We start from the raw sequence: 10,103 nt of genomic DNA, 5'->3' as shown, positions 1-10,103 counted from the left end.
ACAGGGGTTTAGATAAAAATATGGAGCACAGGTCCATCAGTGGCTATTAGCCACAGTGTGTGTGTATATATAAAAAATTTTTTGCCACTGTGTGACACGGAGTGTTGGACTGGATGGGCCGTTGGCCTGATCCAACATGGCTTCTCTAATGTTCTTATGGTTTTGTTGCAAGCAAGCCATAGCTGACTTACAGCAACCCCAGGGTGGGTTTCAAGGCACGAGATGTTCAGAAGTGGTTTGCCTGCCTTCATGTCTCAACCCTTGTACTCCTTGGTGGTCTCCCATCCAAATACTAACCAGGGCCAATTCTTCTGAGCAGCCAAGATCCAATGAGACTAGGCTAGCCTGAGCTACCTGAGTCAGGTACTGAAAAATAGCCCTTGGTAGTTCTACATTCTAAAGCCTTTGTTTCTTTCAAGCAAATTCTCTGTGTCTGAATCTTGAATAAGTCATCAACAATACTGTCCTAAGCAGGGCTTCACCTCTATAAATCTGTGCCTCTGTTGGAGACTGTATGGCAAGTCACTTTTGTTGTTGTTTCACCTCGTTTTTTTCTCCTCAGTCTCCCCAAAGTGGCTTAAAACATCATTTTTTTCTCTCCTTTATTTTATCCTCACGAGAACCCTGTGAGGTAGAGTAGGCTGAGAGCGAAGGAGAAACTGCCAGAAAGCCACCCAGTAAGCTTCCACGTGGATTGACACAGCTTTACCCTCAATTGTCTTGATATCTCCTCCTTGCATAACAGAACTTTGCAACGTACCTCAAAAGAATAATGTTACAGTTCTGCTCACTATTTCTTATGGATCTTCGTATACATTTATCAGGACCTTATTAACTTCCTCCTGTGTAATTCTTTCCCTTTTATTCTCTACATTTACAGCAGCTTTCACAATAAGCTTACAGCAGCTGATGATATCGCCATTTGTACAATCTCTTCCTAAATGTCAATGTATCAGTAAGGGCATCATTCTAGGCAGTAGACTTCCAAATATTGTTCATCCACTTTTCCCATTTCAGCCATTCTTAGTTCTTGCGTTTTCATATCCTTTTATTTATAGCGTCTCAGGACTGGGGAATCAGCTCATACTGTCATAGATGATTAACAAGAATTATCATATTTTTATATTCAAAGAAATATTGATTGCTGAGAGACATTTGAGATGTGGTTGTGGTACGCTCATTACACACTAACTACAATTAGAATTCATCCTGAGAATTTATATGTATGATTATCTTAATACTTTCCATATTTTTTTTACTTACTGGGTTAGGTACCCCCTTTCTCAGAATCCCTAGGAACTATAGTTCTGTGAGGTACACTAACAGAATTCTCAGTATCTACAGAATGCTACAGTTCCTAAGAGCATAGAATCCAATTTAAAAAGATTTCAGTTACTCCAAACTCCATCTGACTAATCTTGTTCTTTAATACTATTATTACAATTAATCCATATTGCAGAACATTTGCAGTATTTGGAAACATTTGGATCTGACTTAGAGTTCAAGAATGTCCAAGGGAAAGGGATGAGGAGCGGTGAAGACAGATCCAAGAGCTCTTGATGTCATTACATTGATTTAAAACACTTATACCATTTCCCCAAGAAAAAGGACCTTACTCCCTGCTGTTTCATTGGGTCCAATGCTCCCATTCATATATAAAAGAAAACGTGAAGTTACTGTTTTCAAACAACAGCCAGGGAAGGTCTTGGCAACACGGGAAGTTGACCTGGGCTCTATGCTGGGGGTCTAGGGTTGCCAATCCCCAGGTGGGACAGGGGATCCCCTGGTTTGGAGGCCCTCCCCCTGCTTCAGGGTCATCAGAAAGTGTGTGGGGGGGAGGAAATGTCTGCTGGGCACTTCATTATACCCTATGGAGACTGATTCCCATAGGGTATAACAGAGAATTTATCTGTGGGTTTCTGGGGGGGGGTTGTTTTTTTAGGTAGAGGCACCTAATTTGCAGTGTAGCATCTGAAGCCTCTCCTCAAAAGACCCTCCAAGTTTCAAAACGATTGGACCAGGGGAGCCAGTTCTATGAGTCCCAAAAGAAGGTGCCCCTATCCTTCATTATTTCCAAATGGAGGGAAGGCATTTAAAAGGCATGCAGTACCTTTAAGTGTGATGGTCAGAACTCCCTTCGGAGTTCAGTCATGGTTGTCACAACCTTGCTCCTGGATCCAGCCCCAAAGTCTCCAGATATTTCTTGAGTCAGACCTGGCAACCTCATGGGGGTCTATGATCCACCCCCCTTGGGTAGGGGGTGGCAGCTGGCTCAGCAGCAAGCCAATTGTCCAGGATTTCATTTTTGGCCTGGGAAGCAGCAAAGGGTGCAAAGTTAAGGCCCTTCCCTAACACTGCAGCCCTGACACATATTGATCCCTCTGTGGCTGATTTTAGAACCCAATATACCCAACTTCAGCCCTCCAAGAGATTTGGAAACTGAGTGTTCTCTTGAATTTAAATTAAATGGATTTTTGGCTGACTCAAGCACTGCTTTTATATCTGAATATTCAATTGAGGGGCACAAAGTCAGAACACGGGCTGCAATTTCCCTGTGAATGAGGGAGGACACCAAAACAATGAAATAGCGCTTGCAAAGTATGGGTTGGAACGAATTGATTAATTGATTATATCTTCATACTTTTTAAATGAATTCAGTCAATAATTTTGGGGACATCTCTGTTTTTGGGGAATGCCTATACCATCTCAAAAGAGGTGTTTCCTATTCCAAAATAGGTGTTTCCTGTTCCAAGGTCGTGCATGCCTTGTACTTGTTCTGAAAATAATTATTAATTTTGAATAATCACAGGAACCTTGGGTTTCTTGTAGAAAATGTTTGCTTTCATAAAGCCTCAGATTCTAATCCTAGCATTTCAATTTAAAAGATCTTGAATATCAGGGATGGTGGGAAACACCATAGAGATTAATGTCTTTCTTACTCTGCTGGTGTATGCATAGAACCACAAAGCTGTGCCATTCTGCAAAAGTAACAGTCCCGTGTCTTCTGAACACCTTTGAACACCTCTGCCTCGTGAACCCCATTGTCTGTCTCAATAAGATTTGCCTTTCAAATTAGCTGAAGTGTGTGCAATAAGAGAGAATTGCAAACTGCTCTATCACTCTCATCTCTAGCAGATAATAACAGAGGACTGTGACTCCAATTAAGATTGTACATGATTATTCCTTACTGTTAAAATTTTTTGAAAAGGGTATTCGTCAAAAAAGATCTGGATAGTGAATAAATGTAAGGGGATTAAAATTTGCTTGTGGTTACACAACGGGCAGAAAGAGAAGCTAAATTCATTGAATGAATTACCCATTCAACTGTACAAACATGCACACTTCCTTTAAGGCATGTAGGCTCAGCGGAAATAATGTGATATCACTTTTAGAGATTTTTCTGGACTGGGTTGCTGGATGACCAAACTTTTACCCAAAAGCTAAAGATGATCATTTTAACAGCATCTGTTCTTCCTTCATTGGCTCCATACAAATTAGAATCATGCTATACATAGCTTGATTTTATATTGTAGGAATTGAGTTTCATTTCCATGGGGCTGAGACGGTGGAACTGAATCACAGGAAGGTAATGATGGGTCAAATTGCAGTGCTTTCCAAGTCAGGGTTTGTGAAGCCCAGTGCTGGAGCTGAACCGAAACACGGACCTGGAAGCTTAAGCTAGAGCTCAATCTAGGATCCCGGTGTTCTTTAAGTAGAAGGAATTGCTCTGTTGAGCAGACAAGGACTTCCTCCCATGGAGAATGCATTTTTCTGAAGGAGGAAAACTTCCTCTGATTAAATAAGAGGAACACTCTGAAGGGAACAGATCCCAACAGCCTTCTTGATTGTATGAAAAGAGACCCATATATTTCATCCTGGACAGCAGTGCTTCTGTCTAAACTCAATCAATTGGGGTTAGAGGTAGATGATTTTTCTACCGCTGATGAGTCATATATCTTCAGATGTATTAAACTGAGACTATGGGAATCGGAGGAAACGAAATTACGGTCAACTGACCCTTATATTTGCTCTCCAGCTTCCTTAGGTCTTTATGCTTTTTGTGGCAAAATGCCCAATTATCTATCAGACCTAACCACTCCAAGTCATCGCAGGGCATTTATGTTGGCTAGACTAAACGCGTTTCCCTCCAAAGTTTTACAAGGGAGATATCAGCGAGTCCCTTTAGCCGACAGACTTTGCTCCTGTGGAGCAAATACCCCTGACTCAATCCAGCATATATTGCTTGATTGTTCTTTATTCCATAACCTCCGTAAAGATTTATTTGGCAAGCTTTCTTTTTCTCCAGATTTGTCTATTCTGCCACCCTGTTATTATTTATTGAGTGATACTGAGGGGGTGGTTAGTGAGGCTGTGGCAAAATTTCTGGCTGACATCCTTAAATTTAATTCTGACCATGTTTGAATGCATCTGTAAGCTCGGTTTTATCTTGATTTTATCTCCAATGTTTAAATTTTTATATTCTGTGTATTTTTATCTGATTCTATTATGCCATTAAAGGTTTGGTATGGGGGAACTCGGTGGAAGAGAGTCAAAGGATACAACAGTGGAATGGAAACATACGATCAAAACCCAGGTTCCTAGTCTTATACCCTATCTGGTAAGTCCAGAACCCTTGCTGACACAGAGGCCAATTGCGCATATATTTACCACATTCCGTGCCTAAGAGGAGTCCTGGGCCTTCAATAGGTACAGTTATGGGTCCCAAAATGGGTTCCGTATTCATCCCTCTTCCTCTGGGACTGCTGCTTTGATCCAAAAACCCATTTGATGTTACACTTCTGTGTACAGCAAGTGTGTTCACCTGATTTGCCTCTTGGTAAAAATGATGTATATCAGGTGTGTATGTTTATACCAATACTTATGGTTTCATAGGAGCCAAGGTTATGATCTGTCCTTGGCTCATTTGTGTATTGAATGTGCTAGCTTTGAAGCATACTGGTAGATACCATATCTGATGCCTTTTGCCAAAGCAGAAGGTCTTGGGTTCAGTTTCTGGCATCTCAAGTTAAAGATAGCTTAGAGAGGAGGTGTGGGGGGGTGATGTGTAAGATCCTGAACAACCACTGCCAGTCAGTGTAGATGGAGCTGAATGAGATGTCTCAATTATCTCACTCCAGTATCAAGCACCTTTATATATTTATTCTTTTTACTGTTTCCTTGCAGAAGGTTTCATTTTGGAAAACTGATCTTTGTTGTCAGACAGAGAAATTCCATGAATGAGTATTTCACTGTAAATGACAAGGGAAGGGAAGGGATAGAGGTGCTGAATTTTGCTTGAAATTATTCTAACTTTCATTGCTAAAAGAACCTGGTAAATAGATTCACAAATAAGAAAACCAGATTAACATTCCCCTTAAAAGTTGTCCCTGGAGCTTTCTACCAGTAGAGTGAGGGGCATAGAACCTTACAAAACACAGTACAAGAATTCCTGCGGTGTTTCATTTAATTAATATCTTGGCCTATTTCCAAATACATATGGTAAACTCTCCAAAGATAACCACACTATCATTGATAGTGCCCCATAATGATTAAGAGAAAGAGTTTAGGGAAAGATGCTCCTAGTCCAATTTCAGTTCAACCATGAGCCAGTTTGTTTAGGTGAATCACTTCCATATGTTCACTTCCATCTATCTTTGGGTACAAGGAGCATGTGAAATATTACATTGCATGAACTGATATGCCTGATAGATTGTGCATTTTCATATTAATGGAAATAACAGTGTGAAATTGCAGTGTATCGGTGGAGAACCAATTCATATATTGCTCTAACCAAACTAAGCCAGTGAAGTATAGTGATCAGAGTATCACACTATAGGATCTGGGACACCCAGGTTCAGGGCTTTTTTTTTGTAGCAGGAACTCCTTTGCATATTAGATCATACCCCTTTAATGTAGCCAATCCTCCAAGAGTTTACAGGGTTCTTAGAACAGGGACTACTGCAAGCTCAAGGAGGATTGGCTACATCAGAGGTCTGTTTGAATCCCCACACTACCATGAAAGCTTGCTAGGTGATCTTGGGCCAGTCATTTACTCTCAACCTAACCTATGTTGTAAGTTGGTGTGAGGATACAGTGGAGAAGAGAACAATGTAAATTACTTTGGGTCCTGATTGGAGAGAAAAGCAGGGCATAAGTAATTTTTTTTAAAAAAAAATAATAATAATCTTGGGATGATTGGAAGAGATTATACGAATCTATGAACCAGCCCATAACAGTATTACTCTCTCAGTCTTGGACCCCTGACTTTGAAATAGGGATTATTGAAAATAATACATGCAAAGGGCTTTTTGCACTTCAGCCCTTCTGTGCAAAGGCACCCATTATTAATTTTTGATACTTGTGCATTGTTTCAGTGCTGGCTTGGCAACTGTGGGACTGGAGCTGTTGAAGCCTGGATGGTAGCCTGATGGCTCAGCCAGCCAACTGATTGGTACAGTCAATCATGGTGGCTTGGGCCTTGCCCTCAGCACCTCTGCAGCCAGCACTGGCATAGATGGGAGCTGGGCCAGGCAGCTGGTCTCCCAATGGTGTGTGGTGATGGGCTGTGGTTTCCATGGGAAAGTAACTGTCAGTGATGAGAGGGATGTTGGAGCCAGGGGAAGTCCTGGCCTCCAGACACCATGTTATCATCCTTTGACTTCTCTGCCACACTACCATTAAAACCTATTTGTTACACAGCAATGTGATGTGATTTTGATGTCATGGATGCTCATTTAAAAAAAAAAAATCATGTGGTACACCGCTCCCACATGGTGAAATTATAGTTTAGCAAAAAAGACAAAGTCAAAGGTGAAAGAAAATGATAAAATGTAATAGTAGCAGCTGGGATACCAAAGGATGCCAAATTTAATTGAAGCAGCACAAATAGATAGCATAGCATAGCAAGGTGAGCGTTTTTTTCTACTTTAGTAAAACCAAAATTAGAGAATATTTGGCACATCATCATGTTACATGTTTGTGTGATTGTTTTTTTAAAAAATAATAATATGTAAATCATATTAGCCAGCAATGACTGGCTTGACTATCATCTTTCAATTTACATTTTTATTTTGCGAAAAATCAGAAGCTGAAGTGAAATAGTTGTGAAGAATGTGCTCGGTTACACGAGTCACACAGAAGTATGGAATCTGGAATAAAGTCAGGGAGCCATAGAAAGTCAGGAACACTGGGGCATTACCCCATAACGCGAATAAATAAAGTGGATAATATTCCTTGAATATTCATTTGATTGGATGCTGCTGAACCATAGAAGCTTCTAAAGTAGGTACCCAGGGAGACTTAATTTGGTAGTTGACAGAGACATTAGTGTACTTGTTCCTCTATAAAGGTGCTCTTATCTCAGACCTTGCATATGTAGGATGAATTTCTGCAGTGCCCGTGATAAGTAGCACTTCCTATTCCACTGAATAATGCAATAAATAGTCACGTAAAACCCATGAGGTTTGGTTGCTGTTTTCTTTCTTGTGCCATGATTTTTTAGACTTCCAGGGCAGTTTTAGTGTCCAAATGTCCTATAGCCAGTGTCCGTTTCTGCCCCAGCAAAAGTTTGTACAACATTGGTATTGTCCGTCCTTTTCTTTAGTGTATTTTTAGCGGCCCAATTCTTGGCCCCTTTGTAGGGCCCAAAATTTAATCTTTACAATTGTCTTCATGAGCCAAATCATGCCATCAATGAATCCATTCGTTTTCTGCGAGTCTACCAGAAAGAAGGTGTGTTTGACTAACTTCAAAAGTGAAAAGTGTTAATTATTCAGTGGCGGTACCTTAATGTTGCTGTTTAGGAAGAGGCCATATTTATCTTCAAGTACCCCAGAGCAAAAGAGAACCTGGGAAGGAGACAGGTTCCTCTGGAACCATATTTATCATGTAAATAGCTCAGAAAAGGATACTGCCAGTTACATCTTTTTAAATACAAAAATGCATGCATTTCACTATTTTGTAAATGCCAGAGAGATGCAGCATCCGTTAGAGTTAACAGTGCGGCACTTTTGTGTTCAGTAGCATGAATCATTAATCATGAGACAGGCCATATTCTTGTACTGCTTCTGCTTTCATTACTTGGCCTAATTAAACAGTTCTCTGAACTGGAATCTCAGATTCCTCTGTTACAGATTATCATTAATTATGGTGAAAGTGCTCAGAGATGTTGGACTCAATTATATTCTGCTCAACCTTGGCACTGTGTGATTCATTGCACAGCCTGCTTTGCAGATGTACTCTTTTCTTATCTTGCACTCCCACTTTTGTAAATTGGGCTCCGCCAGCCAACAAACTAAGAGTTATGTGCTGCGTTTTCATTAAAAACATGTTGGAGGAGCACAGACCAATTAAGGATTCTGTATTTTATATGGAGTGATGAAGTGAACACTGGATTGTGGGAGAATTAGCTTAGCAAAAAAAAAAAAAGCTCCCAAATGCTATGGATTTTATGCTAAAAACGGATGCCTGTGGTTGGAGAGTTGTTGTCTAGGTTCTGGACCTCGCTCTTACAGTTCCCCTTCTGGTATGTCATTAGCACAACTTCTTGCAAGTAGCATTAGCCTTTGCATTTGTAAAAAAAGAATGAAATACATGCAGACTTGCAAATGATAGTGGCATTAATGATTTTCTGTCACATAGTTAAGGAGAGGGATACCGATGCCCTTCAAGACAACAGCCCAGATGTGTTCCCCCCCCCCCCAAAAAAAAGTTTTACTTAGTTTCTGCACTGACTTTCTGCTAAGGAATATTTCAAGCATCAGGCTCACCACCTTATCAGATGCAAAATATTTGGGCATTTTTGCAATACAAAGTGAGTTCGCATAGAGCAGCGCAGTAGTCAAGTTTGTTGAATGTCCTCCTCTACCCATGTGAACTGAGTGCATGGCTTAGAACATTACAATGCAGAAGAAGATCAGTAGTGCTGTCAGAGAAGCTTGCCAACCATTGCTGATCATTTCATTGAACTCCTGAAAACTTTCCAAGGAAGCCCAGAGTTCCCAGAGTAGAGTTTGAAAACCACTTTGATAGCCTATTTCCTACAAAGTTCAATGGTATTACAGTAGTACCCAAATATTTAGTGGAACTTCTTTTTCAGGAAACCTTCCTATAGCCCCCACCCCCCACCCCACTCTCCCTACTTTCATTATTTGGTATAAGGAGGAAATCTGCAGGTTCATGAAATCTCTCGCGTTTGCTACGAGGTGAAGTTATAAACCTGCCAGACTTGTTGCACAGCCAGGCATTCCAGGTGAGTGATAAGCTAAATAATAGTCTGCCAAGGTGTTTCAGAGCAAAATTAAAAAGCTTATCCAAGAATAAACCTTAAAAACTATTAAAAACCTTGGAGCTCCCAACTGAGCATCTGTGTCTATCAGCAGCCGGAATAATCTCTGTATATTTACATCATATTGTAATTGTAACAAGTTTATCAATGAAATACACATGCACCATCACTGAACTTTTATTTTTGGTCGCTCTGTTTAAATAACTCGGTTGTAGATGATTTCGAGATGTCCTTTTAAAATATGGACCAACCATTGTCTACATGTGTTTGCAACTGTGTCACAATTTTTAACTTTAACAGCCATGAAAACTCAAGCCATTCACCATTTACTGAACCCTTGTGTAGGTGTCTTGAAAAGCTTGCCAAGCACAGGAGGGATGATGGCTCAGTGGTAGAGCATCTGCTTGGTAAGCAGAAGGTCCCAGGTTCAATCCCCAGCATCTCCAACTAAAAGGCTCCAGGCAAATTGGCATGAAGAACCTCAGCTGGAGACCCTGGAGAGCCATGAAAGGGGCTGTGGCTCAGTGGTAGAGCATCTGCTTGGGAAGCAGAAGGTCCCAGGTTCAATCCCTGGCATCTCCACTAAAAAAGGGTCCAGGCAAATAGGCGTGAAAAACCTCAGCTTGAGACCCTGGAGAGCCATGAATGGGGCTGTGGCTCAGTGGTAGAGCATCTGCTTGGGAAGCAGAAGGTCCCAGGTTCAATCCCCGGCATCTCCAACTAAAAGGGTCCAGGCAAATAGGTGTGAAAAACCTCAGCTGGAGACCCTGGAGAGCCACTGCCAGTCTGAGTAGACAATACTGACTTTGATGGACCG

The sequence above is a fragment of the Heteronotia binoei genome, chromosome 16 (genome assembly GCF_032191835.1).
Source record: "Heteronotia binoei isolate CCM8104 ecotype False Entrance Well chromosome 16, APGP_CSIRO_Hbin_v1, whole genome shotgun sequence".
Lineage (NCBI taxonomy): Eukaryota > Metazoa > Chordata > Lepidosauria > Squamata > Gekkonidae > Heteronotia > Heteronotia binoei.
This window is presented reverse-complemented; position numbering follows the sequence as displayed.